General features: G+C 38.7%; 1 long non-coding RNA gene across 1 annotated transcript; it reads left to right on the top strand.

Moving 5' to 3' along the window:
* LOC110256757 lies at positions 1788–15757 on the top strand. Its single transcript, XR_002338686.1, has 4 exons — positions 1788–3142; positions 3554–3650; positions 4802–4915; positions 15621–15757. It is a non-coding gene; the product is annotated as an uncharacterized LOC110256757 (long non-coding RNA).

The raw sequence follows: 22842 nt of genomic DNA, 5'->3' as shown, positions 1-22842 counted from the left end.
TCAGTATTGCGATGAGGAACTTGAAATAATGTGTTGCTAGTTATCTCCCTGGTATTCAAGAAGTTCTAATCTTTAAATAGTAACAAAAGGAAAATTGTGATAGCATGGAAGCCTTGTAGTCCTTGAATTTTGAAGAAGACGCTAGACTTGAGAAATAACAGATGTTGAACTCCAAATTATACATGAAGTGTGTGTGTGTGTGTGTGCGTGTGTGTGTGTACTTTTCAAGGCTTTAATGATATTGGAGCCATGTGTCGCTTTCTGACTTATATAATAAAGAATCATTGCTAACTACTATGGCAATACAAAACAGTAGTGAAGCAGCAAAGAGCAGAGGTTGAGAGTCTTAAATAAAACCTGAAACCAGGTGATCTGGGTTCAAATCCCATCTCTACCAATACGTGGCAATGAGACTTTGAAAAAGATACTAGATAACTTTGACTCTATGCTCTTTTCTGAAAAAAATATGAATATTAATAGCATTTCCTGGAGGTTGTAAAGAGTTAAATAAGTTAATATCTATAAAATGCTTGAAGTATTGTCTGGATAAACAGTAATTTGGAAAACACCTGGGTTTGCTTTTAGAACTACATGTTTTTATTGTTTCTAATCTAACATTTAGTTTTTAAAAATTAATAAACTTTACTTTTTTTTTGTCTTTTTTTGCCTTTTTCTGGGGCCACTTCCTGCAGCATATGGAGGTTCCCAGGCTAGGGGTCTAATCGGAGCTATAGCTGCCAGCCTATGCCAGAGCCACAGCAATGCGGGATCCGAGCCGCGTCTGCAACCTACACCACAGCTCACGGCAACGCCGGATCCTTAATCCACTGAGCAAGGCCAGGGATCAAACCAGCAACCTCATGGTTCCTAGTTGGCTTTGTTCACCACTGCGCCACAACGGGAACTCCAATAAATTTTACTTTTAGAGCAGTTTTAATTTCATAGAAAAATTGAGTTGAAAGTACAGAGAGTTCCCATATACCTCTGTCCTCCTTCCCCGCCCACATATACAACCTCTTCCAGTATTAACAACCAGTACCACAGGGTTACAATCCATGAATTTACATTGACACATTATTATCACCTAGAGACAATTACTTTTTAAAAATATATCCTCTTTGATTTAAATGATTTTACCTTTTTCTTGTTCCAAACACTGTTTTTTTGCCTAGGTTCAGTGAGCATGGGGAACAGGTGATTGTTACTCTTAGGATGTAGCAGAAAAAAGTGAAGCCTGTTACAAGTAGGAAGTATTCCTTTTGTTTCTATGATAGGTAGGTGTGCATTTTTTACATTCACAATATTCATTCAATATTCAGGTATTCATCCATTCAACAACATTTAATTCAGTCCTTCTGTTTCAGGTCTGAGGATTATAATGATGAATGACACAGTGTTTAAATTCAAAGAATTTATACTCTGGTTTGAGAGATTGTGTCTGGTTTGTTACCATCCACAAGAGGCTTTTGGAACAAATAAGGTCATATGGATATTTAATGTTGAAACCACAATGATGACCAATACCCACTTTCTCGCTAGCTTTCAGCCCTCCTTCCCAGGCCCTAAAAATTTCCTCAGTTAATTTTAGAAGTCCAGGAGTTCCCGTCGTGGCTCAGTGGTTAACGAATCTGACTAGGAACCATGAGGTTGCGGGTTCAATCCTTGGCCTTGCTCAGTGGGTCAAGGATCCAATGTTGCCATGAGCTGTGGTATAGGTTGCAGACTCAGCTCGGATCCTGCATTGCTGTGGCTCTGGTGTAGGCCGGCAGCTATGGCTCTGATTCGACTGCTAACCTGGGCACCTCCATATTCTGCGAGAGTGGTCCAAGTAATGGAAAAAAGACAAAAAAAAAATTTTTTTTTTAGAAGTCCAAATGGGGTCCATCACATGTGCAGCTACCTATTTCTGCAGTTCTAACTATACTCTCCACTGAACCAGAGCACAATTCAGACCATGCTTTCTTGTTTTATGCAGACAATTTGCACTCAGAATGTGAGATACACTGTAAATAATGACACCCACAATGGATGCCATCTAATCTGTTTATGATAAATACTCCAAATGCTTCTGCCCAGATCTTATGCCTCTCAATTTTTTTCTCTTTTCCTTATGTGTCTGCTGAAAATAAACAGGGTCTATTTATCTTATGCAGACAATAATAGTCCTTGGAATTTTGAGAAAGAAGGAGTATGAAATCAGTGGGAGTCCATGGAATCAAGGGAATCCAGCTGATCTTCTCTGGAGGTGGCAGCACCAAGTCTTATACAACATAAAAATGTAAAGGAAAATGCCTTGACCATTGCTGGCCCTGATTCGCTTCTGTTGGAAAACATTGTATCAAGTCTCAATATTTTTGCTTAGTGCCATCTGAGTTTAATTTTCCCTGTGGCTTAATCGCCCATACAGTGGTGGAACCATTAGGATATGATTTGTGACACTGAATATCAGATTTAATGAATTGGACATCTGGATGTCATGGTGCAGAACATAACACATAGATGTCTGTTTCCTGCTCAGCAGGCAGTAGTCTTCTCTAGATGAGACTCAAGGAAAGGTACATATCTCTGCAATTGGAGGTACCTTCGTTCCCCTGACCCAGCCAGTGCAATTCATTCCATGTTCTTCAGGCTCCTCGTTATTTTCTCAGGCTTTCTGTGGGTTAAAGCTTATTCTACTAAGTGCCAGACGAGTTAAGGCTTAGAAAACACATGATGTAACCTCAGCTCTCACCTTTTAATCACCGAGGTCCTGTGAGCAACTCTCCCTAATGCTGGTGGTTGCAAAATACTGTTTTCATTTACATCTTTAATGGAGATGAATGGGTATGCAGACTAATCATTACTGCTATTAGGAAATAGGCTTTCAAGCTGAAGGTAAAGGAGGGGGTATTATCAGAACTGAGCATTTTTCTGAGTATCCATTTCAGACTAGGCTGGATAAAGCCCTGTAGACATTGCTGTATGGAACAATTTCACATTCTTTCTAGGGCTGAATCAGGTGGTCTGTCTGTAATGGGCCTTTTTTTCCCTCTGCAGTCACTTCAAAAATCCTATTGTGATGGAAATGGCCGGCCAAATCTGCTTCAATTGCATCCAGACTTCAAAAGTCATTTCATAACTGCTTTTGCTATAGCTATTTAAGGTATAACCTCCAGATAAATTTCTCCATCTATCTCTTATAGAAACAGCAATTATTAATAAGAAAGAGATAATTATTTCAATATATCCCTTATCACTTGGCATTATTACATTATACCTACTTTGGGTATTTCAAATACGTTATGCATTTTTCCATAATTAACAAATACATTCCTGCCTCTTCCTGCTAAGAAAAAAATCTTTTGGGAAGCACTTACTGATGACTTACAATCAAATGTGCTTATAATATACTTAGATAACATTAAAACATCTTGAATAGGATGATGATTTATTTCCTTTCCAATGCATACAAGGAATAACTTCAAAAGCACACATACTTAATGCTTTCGCCATGAAGAAAGAAATTCCATATGAATGTAATTCTAAAATTTAGTATTTCTTGTACATCTCACAGGAAGAATGGACACGAGAGCAGTAGCTTAAGAGACGGCCTGGAGTTCCCGTCGTGGCACAGTGGTTAACGAATCTGACTAGGAACCATGAGGTTGCAGGTTCGATCCCTGCCCTTGCTCAGTGGGTTAAGGATCCGGCGTTGCCGTGAGCTCTGGTGTAGGTTGCAGACGCAGCTCAGATCCCGCGCAGCTGTGGTTCTGGCGTAGGCTGGTGACTACAGCTCTGATTCGACCCCTAGCCTGGGAACCTCCATATGCCGCGGGAAGCGGCCCTAGAAAAAGACAAAAAGAAAAATACTGAAAAACAAACAAGAGAGGGCTTGGGCTCAGTAAGATATGAGTGATTAGACAACTCTTATGGAACATTTTTTCTTTTAGAATTTGCAGAGAGTAGGATCCTGCTTCTCCCTAAGATTAATTCATATTATTTCTGCAAATATTTTCAATAGTCTTTGAAAATATTGCTCAACAGCTACTTCCATTGAAGTGTCTGTGGGACTCCTGATTTTGGATAGAGCCATAGCCCTTTGACCATCTGGGTCAACATTTCAAAGTTTCCATGGTCTAGAGATGTGTTAAGCCAGGTGAAAAGGTCTCTGGAGCCCTTGAGGCCATAAATCTTGCTCTGGCTCTTTCTTAGCTGGGCATGCTCTTCCATGTTGGCAGCGTCTAAACTATTCCTAGTATCGTGTGTGGAGCAGCATGTAGTAGCATGTAGGGTAGCATGTAGAGAGTCCTACCTTTTAGAAGACGTATGAGTTTTATTGAATAGCATAATGAGAACAAGGCAAAATAGCACTGAGTTCTACCTGTTTAATAAAAGCATTAGAGGAGTCCAGGGGATATTTAGCAAATACCCCTTAAGTTTACACTTGAAACTATAGTTTGATTATCTCTACTGCTTTCCTTGGATGGGAGAATTTTGTTACACTATGCAATATTGCTGCTAATGAATATTTAGATGAATAATGCTAAATGAGTAGGTCCTACCCCCTATTAAGAAATCTTTTAAGGCTTAGGCTTATACTTTGGTAATTAAACCTTATAGCAAATATGCATAATAGTGACAATTTCTCATTACATTTGCCGTTGACTCTATGAATTATCTGTTGATACCCAGGGGTTGGATTATTCTAGTTAATTATTGTGATTTTACACTAACATAACACCTTCTGTCCCAAGGAATTCTTAAGCATGGTGGAAACTTCATCCCAATCAGTACTTACTTATGAATCTCTTTACTTGTTAAGTGAGAAGGCAGCCTGAGATAAATTACCCTGGATAATTTTAATCAAGAGCTTAATTTTAATGATCATCTGCTGCACAAACAAAATAAGAGAAGGAATGAAACCATCATTATCAAGGTAAGTCATATGTGTCTCTAAAGGATGTTATTTGTAGCAATGTTCATTAAGAATTTCTATAAACTCTGAGTGGAATAACAGGATGGTAGAGCAAAACTACAAAGATAGCCTAAATATGTAATTAGGTCATAGAAAGCATCTTATTTTGCACTTGATGATTGCTTGGGAATTGTCCTTTAGTTTAATATCTACAATCTAGTTCTACAACCAGGTTGAGTATTTCTGTGAGACAGTGTCCACTCTGTCCTAAGCATTTGAATTTCTCCACCAATGACCAGATCAAAACATGAGTTCAAAACCAGCTCTTCTCTAACTTTTTTTTTTGGGGGGTGGGGGGCGGTGTACCCACGGCATGTGGAAGTTCCCAGGCTAGGGGTCACATCAGAGCTACAGCTGCCAGCCTATGCCAATACGGATCTGAGCCGTGTCTGCGACTTACACCACAGCTCATGGCAACTCTGGGTCCCCAGCCCACTAAGTGAGGCCAGGGATCGAACCTGCATCCTCATGGATACTAGTCAGATTCATTGCTGCTGAGCCATGATGGGAGCTCCCCCTCAAAACTTATTTTGACTTTTTGCATTAGCATAGAAAAGCGTAGGCTGACATTTCTTAGGACAAAGACAATGATGCATTTCAAAGAACTGTATCTATGTATTTTTTCCTTACTTAGTTTTTCTGAAGGTCAGTTGTGCTGAATTTTATGGAAATGATATTAAACATTATAAATGATGTTCAGTGGATAAATTGAGAGCTGTTTTTTGGTACCAAATATGGTCTTCTCCATTGTCTCTATGTATTTATACTTCCCTCCATCCCTCTCTTCCTTCTTTTCTTCCTTCCCCCCACTCTCCCTCTTTTCCTCCCTCTCTTTCTCTTGTTTTATTAATAGCATAAAGCAACATGACTTTCTATATGATATGAAATTTACCTAATACTATTAAAATCAAGGACTTTATTAGTCCAAGTTTAACTATTTAATTGAGGATATTATTCAAAAGATTTGTAGCTTATCATTTTCACAAATGTTTCATGATGCCTGATATTCATAATTGCCTCTTTGCCTGACTTCTCGTACCTAGTGACCTAGGAATGCATATGCTTTTGCCAGATTTCAGGGTAAGAGCAAAACAAAACCTAGGCTTCCACATCCTCTAAAATTGATGTTTTCTAACTTTGTTGCTAATGATGGAGCTACACTTCCCTGTGATACAAAAGATATTGCACCTGTAGTTCTTTCTAATTGTGTGCATTGACTCTGAGATAGACAGTTGGTACAGGGAAATTGGAGAATATGAAGTGACTAGTTAGTTGCTAATAAAGTAAGAAGAAGCTGTTTCAGAGCACACAGGATGGACTCACCCATGGTAATTGTTCTCACCTTTGGCACCAGGATTCGCTGCTAAGAGGCTTGGAAACTCATCACCTGGGTTTCAAGTCTTGGCATCACCAGTTACTACAGTGAATGGTGATATAAGATGGAGGAAAGGCTGTAAAAATGAAGAGAAAGAGAGGACAACTCATCTATCTCTCTCCATCACCATCACTGAGAAGAGCTATAAAGACTGAGCTAAATCCCCTGTAATAGAAGCTGTTAATTTCTAATGGTATAACAGGCTGTTACAGCTATTTCTGAGTCCTGATCTGTACTTGAATGGTCAGGCTATAAACAGTTATTAAGTGCCAAGTATGTGTTAGGACCTGGAGCTGTAAAAGGTTGGAGGATTATAGGTGGAAAATTTGGTTTCGTCATTAAATGTTCTGAAGTTAGACAAAATTCTGAATCATCTCAGGCACTTAGCAACAGTGTGACCTGAGGCAAATCAATTAATGTTTCTCCAACTCAGTTTCTTTTGTCTGTGAAAGAGAATAATAATACCTAAGAATGATATAGTGAGTAGTAAATAAAAGATGTGCTTAAAGCATTTGGTAGAGTCTTCAATGTTTAGGATTATTAACTTTTCATTATTATTGTTATATTAATGAACATCAATCATATACTATGACTATTAGTAAGGCAAGGTTATAGAGTTGAATAAATACTGGACTTTGACCTTAAGGGCTTTATTGTTTAATGAGAAAGTGACATGAAAAGTGAAATATTTGTATATGACAAGTGCCACAATAGAGTTTCTCCATAGTCTTATGGACACAGGGAAAAATATAACTAGCTATTAATGGCTTAACTGGTAAACTGCATGGGTATCTGGACAGTCTTATCTGATTCAGGAGACAGTGAACTCTGGATCAGAGTGGGTATTATGGGGGACCATAGGGGAAAGGGAAGATGGCAAAGTTACGGGATCCAGGATCAATGAGTCTTCTCTGCCAAATAAGGTCCCTCATCCTAGGCAACTTAGTCTTAACAGATTGGTTCATTCCCTGATACAGAATTTGCTAGGTCTCCAAAGGTTTCTTAGAGTTGAGGGATTCACCTGATGTACAGGAACCTTCAGGGTATGTCTCTGTGGGGAGTATTGACTTTACCAAGTGAACACAGTGTTGCCAAACTCAAGTTCAGGTGTTCACCTGCTCAAAAGCCAGTACTTGAGACCTGTGGCAATAGGAACAGAACAGTTGCTTTATTCAGGAGGCTGGCAACCTGGGGAGAATGTGGACTCTGTCCTAGAACCAACTCTGAAGAGTATGCTTGGCCATGATAGTTTTTAAAGGCAAAAAGGGGAAGTAATCTCAGTTAATCAGTGAGGTTAGGAGTCAGATTCTTTGCCATCCCCCACTGTATGCAGGCTTGTGATCTTCCTTTAGAAGCTGTCTCCTGCACATAGTTTGCTTGTTTGATTACTGAAGGGGAAACTGGGGAAAAGATCTACTTACCTGTTAACTACTTTTTCTTCATTTCTACTTCTTGAATCTAAAAAAAAGAATCAACTGGTTAGGTGTGACATTGTGTAATCAAAAGATGTGAAAGGTGTGCTTAGGCTGGAGGTTAGTTAAAAATAGAACTTTGTTAAAGTGACCAGACAAAAAGTCCCCCTGCAGAGAGTTGCTTCCTGCAAAGAGCTGTTTTCTGCAAAGAGCTGCTTGCAAGGAGCTGCTTACAAATCCCCACTGTCAGACATCATTCCATTTCTATGGGATCATGGGTGAAAGTTCATCTTCTGTAACTTCTTGCTGATACAGGGTGCTATATTCTTAGAATGGAAGATTCCGATGAATCTGTAGCATCTCTTTGCTGACAGTTTTAGTTACTCACACAGGCAGAGCAAGTTACAATTATTTTGATGCCTACAAAGTTACAGATTATTATGAGCAATACTATTAATCCCCTTCTCTTGAGGCCAGTTCTTGAAATTGTGCTAGCCTTAGATTCAGTACTGCTCAAGATGGAGTACTTTATGTTATGGTTGCAGTCTGGTCATCATACAGTTAGCTTCCCCCCTGGTGGCAGTTATAGTATCTATAAAACAACTCAGGAATTGCATCAGACACAAAGATTCTGTGACTCTATGGTCCTAAATTATTAACTGCTTGAGCCTGTTCTTTTGTGACTCAAGGAAGCCTGAGAGAGTTCAGCTTTTCTACAAACAGGAGGCAGGGCACATGGAGGGGCTTATGTACTTGGGGTGGGGGCTCAGTTTTAACAGTGTTCTACCATTTCCTTAGTAGCTCTGTTGAGTCAGACTAAAAGCAGTGTTAGTGATCTGCCAGATAAGGATGCCCAGGGTTTTGTGTAGGAGACACGAAAATGAATACATTGAAACTGACAGCACTAATGGCCTGAACCCATCCAAAACCCAAATGGGACTTGAACCCACGTTTTAAATTATAATCACTCACCCGGTGTCTGGATTTACTGAGGTTCAGGTTCTTTATATGCAGAAGAAATTCAGTGAGAGTCAAAGTGATAAGCAAGAAATAGTTTTATTAAGATAGGAGACTTATGCGAGATGCAGGTGGGCAGGCAAGGAAGGTATGCTCTCAGGATCCGGTGGGCTACAGTTTTATTATCCTAGGGAAGTGGGGGTCAGAAAAGACTACCTCCTTCTCTTTCTTCAAGTAGTAGCTCCTCCTTAGTATCTGGTAAGGTGTGTGTTCAAATTAGCAGAAGGGTGGTCCTCAAACTCCTGCTCTTTGTCTGAATCTGAATGCAGGCCTCATCCCATCCTCCACCCAACATCTCATGCCTCAGGCAAACCCAACTCTTTCTGATGGCTTTCTTGAGCAATTATTAACTTGCAGTTATTTCCTAGTGTCCCCTAGGCTTCCCTCTTTATCTATGATCCTTTACTGGGACTTCTACAACTGCCTGTGTCTACTCTATCCCTATCACAATGTGACATCTGATTTCAAGTATCCTATCAGAGAGGTATTCTCACATGAATCAGAATTTCACAAGGCAATGAGCACAGGAGAGTAAGGATTCTTAATGTTAGTGTTTAGACCTATGTTTCAAAGTGGGGCACTTTGTAAACCTATTCAAGATGATGAAATTTTGTAGCCTGGCTCTGCAGTTCACCAGCTATGTGATAGCAGGCATTTAAACCTCTTTAAACCTTGGTTTCCTCATATTTAAAACCAGAAAAATAATACCCTCCCAGGGTTATTGTGAGATTGTGAAATTAAATATGTCAAGTGCTTATCAAAGCGTCTGGTCCAATAGGTATTCAATAAATGATAGTTACTATTTTTAACTTTTAATGACCTTATTCTGTAGCCTACATGCTTTGAAGTGCTACCAAGTGCTATACTTTGGTAGCCCAATGGTATATACCAGGCTAATGAGGTTGTTGGTTTTAGTCCAAAAGAATGATTTATTCTTGCAATTTATTAGTTAGTTTATTGGATTGCTAAATCAAAAGTGTATTAAGACCAACCATGATTTTCCTTAGCTTTGCCAAAGCACTTGTGCTATAGCACTACTGCCTAAGGTCATTAAAACTTAAAATATTCTCCCAGGTAAACAAGGATGTTCAACATATCCAAATCAATCAACCTCATACACCACACTGACAAAAGAAGAGCCAAAAACCATATGATTATCTCAATAGATGCAGAAAAAGCATTTGACAAAGTCAAACATCCATTTATGATAAAAACTCTTACCAAAGTGGGTATGGAGGGAACATTCCTTAACATAATCAAAGCCATTTATGACAAACCCACAGCAAATATAACACCCAATGGAGAAAAATTGAAAGCCTTCTCACTCAAATATGGAACAAGACAGGGATGCCCACTCTCACCACTGCTATTCAACAGAGTATTGGGAGTCCTAGCCACAGCTATCAGACAAACAAAAGAAATAAAAGGCACCCAAATTGGAAGAGAGGAGGTAAAACTGTCACTGTATACAGATGACATGATACTATATATAGAAAACCATAAGGACACAACCAAATAATTACTTGAACTGATCAACAAATTCAGCAAAGTAGCAGGATATAAGATTAAGAAATCAGTCGCATTTCTGTATGCTAACAATGAAATATTAGAAAAGGAACCCAGAAATACAATACCTTTTAAAATTGCACCCCAAAAAATCAAATACCGGGGAATACACCTGACCAAGGAGGCAAAAGACTTATATGCCAATAACTATAAAACATTAATCAAGAAAATTAAAGAAGATGTAAAGAAATGGAAAGATATTCCATGATCCTGGGTTGGAAAAAATAATCTTGTAAAAATGGTCATACTACCCTAAGCAATCTACACATTGAATGCAATCCCTATCAAATTACCATGACATTTTTCACAGAACAAACAATCCAAAAATTTATGTGGAACACAAAAGACCCAGAATTGCCGAAGCAATCCTGAGAGAAACAAAAACCAAGCAGGAGTCATAACTCTCCCAGACTACAAGCAATATTACAAAGCCACCATCATCAAGACAGTGTGGTACTGGTACCAAAACAGACACATGGACCAATGGAACAGAATAGAGAACCCAGAAATAAACCCTGACACCTATGGTCAATTCATCTTTGACAAAGCAGGCAAGAACATAAAGTGGGAAAAAGAAAGTCGATTCAGCAAGCATTGTTGGGAAACCTGGACAGCTGCCTGCAAAGCAATGAAATTGGAACACACCCTCACACCATGCACAAAAATAAACTCCAAATGGCTGAAAGGCTTAAATATAAGACGAGACACCATCAAACTCCTGGGAGAGACCATAGGCAAAACATTCTCTGACATCAACCTTACAAATGTTTTCTCAGACCAGCCTTCCAAAGCGACAGAAATAAGAGCAAAGCTAAACCAGTGGGACCTAATCAAACTGAAAAGCTTTTGCACAGCAAAGGAAACCAAAAAGGAAACAAAAAGACAACTTACAGAATGGGAGAAATTAGTTTCAAATGGTGCAACTGACAAAGGCTTAATCTCTAAGATACACAAATAACCTCTAGAACTCAACAGCAAAAAAGCCAACAACCCAATGGAAAAATGGGCAAAAGACCTGAATAGACATTTCTCAAAGGAAGACATACAGATGGCCAACAAGCACATGAAAAAATGCTCAACATCACTGATTATTAGAGAATGCAAATCAAAACTACCATGAGGTACCACCTCATACCAGTCAGAATGGCCATCACTAGTAAGTCCACAGATGACAAGTGCTGGAGTGGGTGTGGAAAAAGGGAACCCTCCTGCACTGTTGGTAGGAATGGAAGCTGGTACAGCCACTATGGAGAACAGTATGGAAGTACCTTAGAAATCTATACATAGAACTACCATATGACCCAGCAATCCCACTCTTGGGCATATATCCAGACAAAACTCTACTTAAAAAAGACACATGCACCCGCATGTTCATTTCAGCACTATTCACAATAGCCAAGACATGGAAACAACCCAAATGTCCATCGACAGATGATTGGATTAGGGAGAGGTGATATATATACACAATGGAATACTACTCATCCATAAAAAAGAATGACCTAATGCCATTTGCTGCAGCACGGATGGAACTAGAGACTCTCCTACTGAGTGAAGTAAGTCAGAAGGAGAATGGCAAATACCATATGATATCACTTATATCTGGAATCTAATATACAGCACAAATGAACCTTTCCACAGGAGAGAAATCATGGACTTGGAGAACAGACATGTGGTTGCCCAGGTGGAGGGGGAGGGAGTGGGGTGGATTGGGAGCTTGGGGTTAATGCATGCAAATTATTGCTCTTGGAATGGATTAGCAGTGAGATCCTGCTGTGTAGCACTGAGAACTATGTCTAGATATTTACTTCACAGCACAATAATGGGAGAAAAAATTATGTACGCATGTATGTGTTCCTGGGTCCCTATGTGTACAGTCGAAAAAAAATTCTTATTACAGGTTAAAAATTATTATTGGAGGAGATCAACTGGCAACCTATGGTAAATACAACTGGGAGTTTTAAAACGATTTTTTTCCCCAAGATTGTGAGAGAAGTTAAAAAGTAAATACAGAAACCCTCCAGATATTTATGGGATGAAATCTCAGTTTTCAAGCTTGCTGATGAGGCCCAATTTTTGAACTAGAGAATATCCTGAATTTATGGCCAGTTTTTCAGTGACTTTCCTTTTCTTCCATGGTGTTACTCTGAAATTAAAGCTGATATCATGAATAAAGTATAGTTGCTTTTTAGTATATTTTCTTAAAATTTTGTTTTTGTAATTTCTGCTGCCCTCTTTAGTGAATAAGTGTAAATTGTTAAAAACTGTGGAGATTGAATAATTGGAGGCCATTAAATTCTCCAGACTTTATGTTGTCCTTATCTAGATAGTAAATGCAAATAGTATGATCATACAATAAATAAGAAAGGACAATATCTTTCATAATTGTCTAAGCCTAGAACTATTTGCCTCTCCAAAAACAAGACTGCTTTTTTTTGTTCTTGCTCCCCTCCCACAAAAGAACAAGTCAAAGTCCATTGAAAAACTTCTCTTCCTCCACAGAAACTCTGCTTCTGTTGTTAAAGTATTAAATGCTATCACCCCTTTTGAAGGTGACTGCTGTGTGATTAAGAGCCCAAGTGTATACCAGGCTAATTAGACTGTTGGTTTTAGTCCAAAAAATGACTTATTTTTGCAACTTATTAGCACGTTTATTGGATTGCTAAATCAAGAGTATTTTAAAACAAACCATGATTTTCTTCAGCTTTGCTAAAGCACTTGGGCTATAGAATAAGGGACTTAAGGTCATTAAAGGTGAAACAACTCATAGGCATAATGCTTATTAAGCAAAGCTAATTTGGTTTGAAAGTAACAAAGCACACTTGGAATTCTTAGCAAATTAACTCATATGCTGTATGAAAAGGAGTCCTGGGTGAAAGGAAATTCAGGTTTTGAGTTTGGGTGAGAAGACAGAGATTATGAGGAAATAAGTTTGTGTCTAAATGATATAGAACAGGATATCATAGATCTTGGCCTTGAAAGAGCAATGGTCTTTGGCAACATCTGTCATGGAGAAGCTTTTTTTCCCACTTGTTTCCCATGCATTTACAATACTTAGTACTTTCTGAAAGTCATCATTACTAATGAGAAACAAACATCAACAATTTGAGTCTCTATATATTTTTGAAATGTGAAATGCTCTTTTCCCTCCCTTTTGAAGACTCACACTTCTCTTACCTATCCAAATTCCTCACTTTCCTTGGCCTCTGTGTTGTCTTCCATGACTACACCATACCCTAGTCAATTCCCAAAGCAGTGCCCAATTATGTGCTTGATTTTGTGCTATTCCATGGTGTTTACTTATTCTCTCATGAGTAGAAATTTGTCCTTCCAAAAGAATTTCAAACTTTTCAAAAGCAGAGACTGTGATGCTTCCAGATAGCTTAACTAGGTTTCCATAAAAAAAAAAAAAAAAAAAAAAACCCAAGTATCCTTGGAACTGTCCAAGGAACCCTTTTTTGGGTTCCCTTTTCACCACTAGGGTACACTATAATACTGTGCCTGGATTCTTATTCCCTAGGCTAGGGGTTCATCATGACCTGACTGGGCTGAACCATTTGACATTGAATTCAAGACTTTAACCTCATTAGTGTCCCACTGTAGTTAAATGAGTTAACTAGCCTCAGATTTAAGACAGCAAAGATAGAGCTGGCGGAAACAACAGCTAGAAAAATACAATTGCTATTTCACGCTATAGTTGGGAGCCAGGGATGCTGAAAGGGAGTAGAGTGGAGGGGAATGCAACAAGTTTACTTGTAAGTGGGAGCCCTTTGGTGTGCCCTGTCAAGAGTTTTGTTTGCTTGGGGCCTAAGGCACTGCCTGTGAGAGAACCCTAAGGGAAGAATGTGAGAGAACCCTAAGGGAAGAGAACCCTAAGGTGATGAAGAAAACTTCCATTGTTGGACTTGAGTGACAATTCTGTATACAGAATGGGGTTCCTTACTTAGCTTTGTCTCTTGAGCCAACACCTGAAGGAGTTATTTATATGGTCAGTGTAGGACAGGGGTGTAAAACAGAAAGAAACTTTTCAAGGGCTTCTTGCATAGGAACATGTGTTGGGTGTCCCTATAGCAAAGCATGACCCAAAGGGAGATAGGAGTTCTTCCTTGTATCACAGTAATAACTTACCACTTGTCTCTTGGCTCTAGTGTATCTCCTGTAGGAGGAAACAGAAGATTTCGTAGTTCCTGGTGGACACTCAGCTAGAAATGGAAACATCTGAAGGGCCTAGAGAAAAATAAGGGACTTCAGCTTTTCTGTTCACAGTTAGCCTGTGAAATATATCTGAAACTCCTACCTTAGGGAAGATCACCCCCACTTATGTTTTTGTTGAATCACTTAAGATACCTGTAAAACCCAAGCATGTTATCATTCACTCTTCTCTCAAATTACCATAAAAACAAAAGGCATGAAGTTTAGACAAACAGCTGAAGAGAGTTAGCAAGGGAAATGTAAACAGAATGTGGATAATAAGTATACTTTTTCTCTGTTCAACTTCTTCCCCTTTTGTTTACCCTAACTTCTTGTCTTTAAAGATATTTTTGAAATAATAGGTAATGCTGTTCATTCTCTCAAGAATATATATTTTACAGTCAAAATGGAGGATTGATTTTTCCTGGTGCCATCCTCAGTGTACTCCAGTGGAACTTAGCTAGCTCTAAGGAAGTGGGATTCATAAAATACCATGAGCTGGTACCTTTAAATGAACCATGTTTTGTAAATATAGCATTTACAGAGTTGGGCTATTAAGCAAAGTAAGTTGTTCCCTTAAAGGAAGCTGCCTCTGGTGGAAGGCAGGAATTTCCTTTGTTCTAAACAGAATGAAAAGAGGGGTATATAATTGAAATGTTTGAATGAGAGCTAAACATTGTTTCTGAATAGGGATTTATTCATTATGAAGCTGAAAATTAAAAAAGTCAAATGGGAAAAGTATTCAGAAATAAAAATGAAGACCTTGCATGTTAAAGAGCAAGGAGACTTGTGTTTTCTCAGAGTATGATGTTTTCTCTCTATCAAAAGAAATTCAGACCGGTGACTTGGTGATTGGGAGGTAATTGTGAAATGGGGAAATCACCCCCGGAAAATAAATGGATATGCTGGTTGGGCTGAATTCTGAGTTCTGTGAGTTGTGTGGATGGGTGGATAGAAGGAGATCCGTAAGAGTCAGTCACAGAGCAAGAAATGAGATTCATTAGGCACTTATCGATGGTTTCTAGAGACCCTTAGGGAAAGCCCTCAAAGAAAAACCAGAGCTGGTCAGTAATTAAAGTGGTAAAATTTTTTCTGTTTTGTAATTCAGGATGACTGCAATAGGGGAAAGGAGACCTCACTATAGAACCGGCTCAAGTCCAGGTATGGCCATGGACGGGTGTGAATTTATAGCCAAGGAGCAAAGTGAAGGATAGTGGATAGAAAATTACCAAAAGGAAACATCAGCAGTAAGGAGAGTTCTTTTTTTTTTTTTTTTTTTTTTTTTTTTTTTTTTTTTTGTCTTTTGTTTTTTTTGTTGTTGTTGCTATTTCTTGGCTGCTCCCGCGGCATATGGAGGTTCCAGGCTAGGGTCCAATCGGAGCTGTAGCCACTGGCCTACGCCAGAGCCACAGCAACACGGGATCCGAGCCGCGTCTGCAACCTACACCACAGCTCATGGCAACGCCGGATCGTTAACCCACTGAGCAAGGGCAGGGACCGAACCCGCAAGCTCATGGTTCTTAGTCGGATTCGTTAACCACTGCGCCACGACGGGAACTCCATCAGTAAGGAGAGTTCTGGCTAAAGTGACCTAATAGAATTTTTGCTGAAGACCAACCTGGATGATCAGATATCACCTGGGAGACCGTGGAGGCTAATGAAACTAATTAGATATCAAGTGTGATCAGATGGAGAGGATTAGGGATTCTTACTAAACTAACATAGCAGTTATTGCTAAAACTGAATCTTATGAGGAAGTGTACAAGTGGACCTAAGAGGTGGTTCAGGAGGCTGATTAAAGTTTGATCAAGCAGAGAACCTTTGCCAAAGAGTCAATGAGTACATGTTTGTGGGTGGTTGGGCTGGGAGAAAAGTACTGGATGTCACCATCTTCATAACTAGAATTGAAAGATTGAGTTAAACGGAAGTGAAGAACTTGAGTGCTGGTTTGTCATGGCTAAAATTTGTTATTGGTGATTTTCAACCAGGAGCAGTGTCAAGGGATTTCTTCAGCCGAATATTCACTCTTGAGAGAACTTCTGCTTCTCTTTTAAATTTACCTCCCCAGGATCTGCCACTCCACAAATGCTGCTTAAATATCTTCTGAGGGTCTCTAAGAACAGGAGCCAGGCTCGTGTTGGAGACTGAGTTGCTCTGTGGTGGCAGAGGCTGATTGCTCTTTGGCATAAAAGTCGTGCTTGATGACCATGCATTCTGTATGCTTCAATACACTGCTTCTAGATTGGCTCATGAAATCTAGGTACTAATCATGCCTTATCTGACATTATGGTTTAAATCCCCCACAGTCTATTAAGTGTAATGCAGCACATTTGCTGCATTCCTTGAATAACCATGTGCAAGTTGAAACACATTTTATTTATTTTATTACTCAATGAATTCTATTACATTTATAGTTGTACAATGATCATCACAAGCAAATTTTATGGCACTTCCATCCCAAACCCTCAGTGCCTTCCCCCACCCTCCAACTTGTCTGGTTTGGAAACCGTAAGTTTTTCAAAGTCTGTGAATCAGTATCTGCTCTGTAAAGAAGTTCACTGTTTCCTTTTCTTAGATTCCACATGTAAGTGATAGCATTTGACGTTGGTGTCTCATTGTCTGACTGACTTCACTTAGCATGATAATTCCTAGGTCCATCCTTGTTGCTAAAAATGCCATTATTTCTTTCCTTTTAATGGCTAGGTAATATTCCATCGTGTATATGTACCACATCTTCTTTATCCACTCCTCTGTCGACGGACATTTAGGTTATTTCCATGTTTTGGCTATTGTACATAGTGCTAAAATGACACTGGAGTACATGTGTCTTTTTGAGTCATTGTTTTCTCTGGATACATGCCCAGGAGTAGAATTGCTGGATCAAATGGTAATTCTATGTTTAGTTTTCTGAGAAGTCTCCATACTGTTTTTCACAGTAGTTGCACCAGTTTACATTTGCACCAACAGTGTAATAGGGTAATCCCTTTTCTCTACACCCGTTCTAGCGCTTACTATTTGTAGACTTTTTTTTTGTCTTTTTTTTGGTCTTTTCTAGGACCGTACTGGTGGCGTATGGAGGTTCCCAGACTAGGGGTTCAATCAGAGCTATAGCCGTCAGCTTATACCACAGCCACAGCAACTCAGGATCTGAGCCATGTCTGCAAACTGCACCACAGCTCATGGCAATGCCAGATCCTCAACCCAGTGAGCAAGGCCAGGGATCGAACCTTCAACCTCATGATTCCTAGTCAGATTTGTTAACCACTGAGCCTCGATGGAAACTCCCTGTTTGTAGACTTTTTGATGATGACCATTCTGGCCAGAGCAAGGTGATACCTCATAGTGGTTTTGACTTGCATTTTTCTAATAATTAGTGATGTTGAACATCTTTTCATGTGGTTTTTTTTTTTTTTTTTTTTTTTTTTTTTTTTTTTTTTTTTTTTTTTGCCATCTGTATGTCTTTGGAGAATTGTCTGTTTAGATCTGCCCATTTTTTGATGGGGTTGTTTGTTTTTTGGTATTGAGCAGCAGACAGTGTTTATAAATTTTGGAGATTAACCCTTTGTCAGTCGCTTCATTTGCACATATTTTCTCCCATTCTGTGGGTTTTCTTTTCATTTTGTTTAGGATTCCTAAACTATGCTTTGGTGAGAACAGACATCCTTGTCTTGTTCCTGATCTCAGCGGGAATTCCTTCAGCTTTTCACCATTGAGAATGATGTTAGCTGTGGGTTTGTCATATATGCCCCTTTATTATGTTGAGGTAGGTGCACACATTCTGAAGGGTTTTTATCAGAAATGGGTGTTGGATTTTGTCAAAGACTTTTTCTGTGTCTATAGAAAGGATCATATGGTTTTTCTTCTCCAGTTTGTTCATGTCGTTTATCACACTGATGGATTTGTGGCTATTGAAGAACCCTTGCATCCCTGGGATAAATCTCACTTGATCATGATGTACAGTCCTTTGAATGTATTGTTGGATGCGGTTTGCTAGAATTTTGTTGAGGATTTTTGCACCTATGTTCATCAGTGAAATTGGCCTGTAGTTTTCTTTTTTTGTGGAATCTTTGTCTGGTTTTGGTATCAGGGTGATGGTGGCCTAATTGAATGCGTCTGTGTGTGTCCCTTCCTCTGCAATTTTTTGGAATAGTTTCAGAAGGAGAGGTGTTAGCTCTTCTCTAAATGTTTGATAGAATTCTCCTGTGAATCCATCTGGTCCTGGACTTCTGTTTGTTGGAAGTTTTTTAATCACAGTTTCAATTTCAGTTCTTGTGATAGGTCCATTCATCTTTTCTATTTCATCTTGGGTTTAGTCTTGGAAGATTGTATTTTTCTAAGAATTTGTCCATTTCTTCTAGGTTTTCCATTTTATTGGCACAGAGTTCCATGTAGTCTCTTATGATCCTTTGTATTTCTGTGATGTCCATTGTAACTTCTCCTTTCTCATTTCTAATTTTATTGATTTGAGTCCTCTCTTTTTTTCTTGATAAGTCTGGCTAGGGGTTTATCAATTTTGTTGATCTTTTCAAAGAACCAGCTTTTTGTTTCACTGATCTTTTCTATGGTTTTCTTCATTTCTTTTTTATTGATTTCTGCTGTGATCTTTATGATTTCTTTCCTTCTGCTAACTCCAGGTCTTGTTTGTTCCTCTGTCTCTAGCTGCTTTAGATGTAAAGTTAGGTTTTTTATTTGGGCTTTTTCTTGTTTCCTGAGATAGGCTTGTATTGATATAAAGTTGCCTCTTGCAACTGCTTTTGCTGCATCCCATAGGTTTTGGAGTGTCATATCTTTCTTGTCATTTGCTTCTAGGTATTTTTTAATTTCCTTTTGATTTCTTAAGTGATCCATTGGTTGTTTAGTCACATGTTGTTGAGTCTCCACATGTTTGTGTTTTTTGCAATATTTTTCTTGTTGATTTCCAGTCATATAACATTGTGGTCTGAAACAATGCTTGATATGATTTAAATTTTATTAAAGCTGCTGAGGCTTTATTTGCAGCCCAGAATGTGATCAATCTTAGAAAATGTTCTGTGTGCACTTGAGAAGAATGTGTATTCCACTGCTTTTGGATGGAATGTTCTATAAATATCTATTAAGTCCATCTGGTCTAATGCTTCATTCAGGGCCTGTGTTTTCTTGTTGATTTTATGTATGGTTGATCTGTCCATTGCTGTAAGTGGGATGTTAAAATCCCCCACTATTATTGTGCTATTGTCAGTTTCTCCTTTTAAGGTTGTTAGCAGTTGCCTTATATATTGAGGTGATTCTAGGTTGGGTGCATACATATTTAAAATTGTTATATCATCATCTTGGATTAATCCTTTGATCATTATGTAATGTCCTTCCTTGTCTCTTAAAATATTCTTCATTTTAAGGTCTATTTTGTCTGACATGCATATTTCTACTCCAGCTTTCTTTTGATTCTCATTTGCATGGAATATTTTCTTCCATTCTCCCACTTTCAATTTGTATGTGTCCCTAGAAGTGAAGTGGGTCTCTTGTTTTTATATCCATTCAGCCAGGGTATGTTGTTTGACTGAAGCATTTACTTCGTTAACATTTAAGGTAATTATTGATATGTATGTTCTTACTGCCATTTTATTAACTGTTTTGGATGTGGTTTTGTTGCTCTTTTTTCTTCCCTTCTTCCTTTGTTTTCTCATCTTGTGGTTTGATGATTATCTTGTATTTGAGTTGATTTTTCTTATTTGTTTTTGTATCAATTGTAGATTTTTGGTTTGCAGTTGCCCTGACATTTTGATATAGGAGTATATTTTTATGAGATTGTTTTAAGTTGTTGATCTCTTAATTGCAAGTGCAGACCAGTGTCCTGCATTTGTACCTCTTCTCACAATTTCTGATTTTGGTAGCATATTTGTGCATGGATGATTTCCTACCTTTACTGTATATATCCCTTTACTTGTGAGCCTTGTCAAATGTGGTATTGTTGTTTCAGGTTGTGGCCTTTTATTTTCTGCCTAGAGAAGTTTCTTTAGTATTTGTTTTAAGACTTGTTTAGTATTGCTGAATTCTCTTAGCTGCTGCTTATCTCTAAATCTTTTGATTTCTCCTTCAAATCTGATTGAGAACCTTGCTGGGTACAGTAATCTTGGTTGGAGGTTTTTTCCTTTCATCACGTTAAGTATTTCATGCCACTCCCTTCTGGCCTGCAGAGTTTCTCTGAAAAATCTGCCATTAACCTTGTTGGGGTTCCCTTGTATGTTATTTGTTTATTTTCCCTAGCTTCTTTCTATATTTTCTCTTTGTTTTTAATTTTGTTCAGTTTGATTAATATGTGTCTTGGTGTGTTCCTCCTTGGGTTTATTTTAAATGGTACTCATTGTGCTTCCTGGATTTGGGTGAGTCATTCCTTTCCCATACTAGGGAAGTTTTTGGTATTATGTCTTTGAATATTTTTTCTGTCCCTTTCTCTCTCTCTTCTCCTCTGGCACCCCTATAATATGGATGTTGGTGCATTTAATGTTGTCCCAGAGTTCTTTGAGACTGTCTTCATTTCTTTTCAATCTTTTTTCTCTTTTCTATTCCACATCCATGATTTCCACCAGTCTGTCCTCCACCTCACTTATTCATTCTTCTGCCTCCTGTATTCTGCTGTTGGCTGCTTCTAATGAATTTTTTATTTTGGTTATTTTGTTTTGAATCTCTTCTTGCTTAAGTTTTAAGTCATATTTATTTGCTCAGTGTTTCCTATAAATTATCCATCTTTGCCTCCAGTTTATTTCCAATGTCTTGTATCATCTTCCACATCATCAGTCTAAAGTCTTTTTCCTGGAAGTTGATAATCTCCAGATCACTTAGCTGTTTTTCTGGGGTTTTTTCTTTCTCCCTTATCTGAGTTATAGTTCTCTGCCTTTTCTTTTTTATAGGTTTTGGTGTGGTGTCCTTTTTACAGATAATAGAGTTGTAGCCTCTCTTACTTCTGATGTCTGCCCGCCTGTGGCTGAAGTTGGTATGGGGGCTTGCTTTAGGCTTCCTGATGGGAGGGACTGGTGCCTGCCCACAGGTAGGTGGGGCTTATTTGTATTTTCTGGTGGTTGGGGCTTTGTCTATGGGTGAGATTAGAGGGGCTCTGTGCCTGGGGGGTCCTTAGGCAGCCTATTTACCGATGGGTGGGGCCAGATTTTCCCAAAATGGCCACCTCTGGAGAATCACACACTGATGAATATTCCAGAGAGCTCTGCCTCCAATGTTCTTCCCTCATAACAAGCCACAGTCACCCACTGTTTTCCCAGGAGGTCCTCCAAGATCTGCAGTCAGGTTCAACCCATATTCCTATGGATACTCTGCTTTGCCCTGGGACCCCATGCCAATAAAAGTCTGCATGTGCCTTTCAAGAATGGGGTCCATTTCCCCTCAGTCCCATGGAGCTCCTGCACATAATCCCCACTGGCCTTCAATGCCAGATGCTCCGGGGGCTCTTTCTCCAAGTGCCGGATCCCAAGGCATGGGATTTTGAGGTGGGTCTTTTACTCCTGTGGGTGACTCTCTGTGATAAGAGTTACTTTCCAGTCTGTGGGGGTTCCCTCCCAAGAGGTAAGGGGTTCTTATATTGTGTAATCACCCCTCCAACCTCTTGATGTGGCCTCCTCTTTGTCTTCTGGAGTAGGATATCTTTTTGAAAGTTTCTGGTCCATTTGGTTGAAGATTGCTCAGCATTTGGTTGTAATTTTGTTGTTTTTATGAGAGAAGTTGAGCTCTGGTCCTTCTATTCCACCATCTTAATTCCATCCCCAAAACACATTTTAAAGTTTCTGATGCATCATTACTGTTGAAGGGACTGTGATCATTATATTTGAATAAATCTTGTTAGCTAAAGGAACATATGATATTGTATGGAAATAACCATAGTCATAATTATTGTCAATAGTAAGAGCTAACATAGTAAGTATCTATAAGCAATTGTGATAAATAATAAAGTCTTATATATTTTCTCACTGTATTGTTTGGGGTCCCAGGATAACACATTTTTGTAGGACCTTGTAAAGATATTTGTATCAAACAAATGTCACCTTGTAAAGATATTTTATTTTATTTCATCACTAAACTGTCCTCTAAATTAGTTGAAAATTGTAGGTCTCAAGATAAAAATAGGCTCATGATGCCTTGTTATGATGTGGCAATTTGAATTTTGATATAGGTGATGAGTTTGAAATGTGAGGGTGTATTCACCTTCTTGCAATATAATTTGGAGGAATGGATAGGTCAATCATGTAGGTAAACAGACTTTGCATGCTAATTACTCTTGAGAGTCAAGACTTTATTAAGCTATTCTTATAGGAGACAAAGCTTCTTATCCCTTTATACAGGCC

Source organism: Sus scrofa, chromosome 14, assembly GCF_000003025.6.
Source record: "Sus scrofa isolate TJ Tabasco breed Duroc chromosome 14, Sscrofa11.1, whole genome shotgun sequence".
NCBI lineage: Eukaryota > Metazoa > Chordata > Mammalia > Artiodactyla > Suidae > Sus > Sus scrofa.
This window is presented reverse-complemented; position numbering and strand designations above follow the sequence as displayed.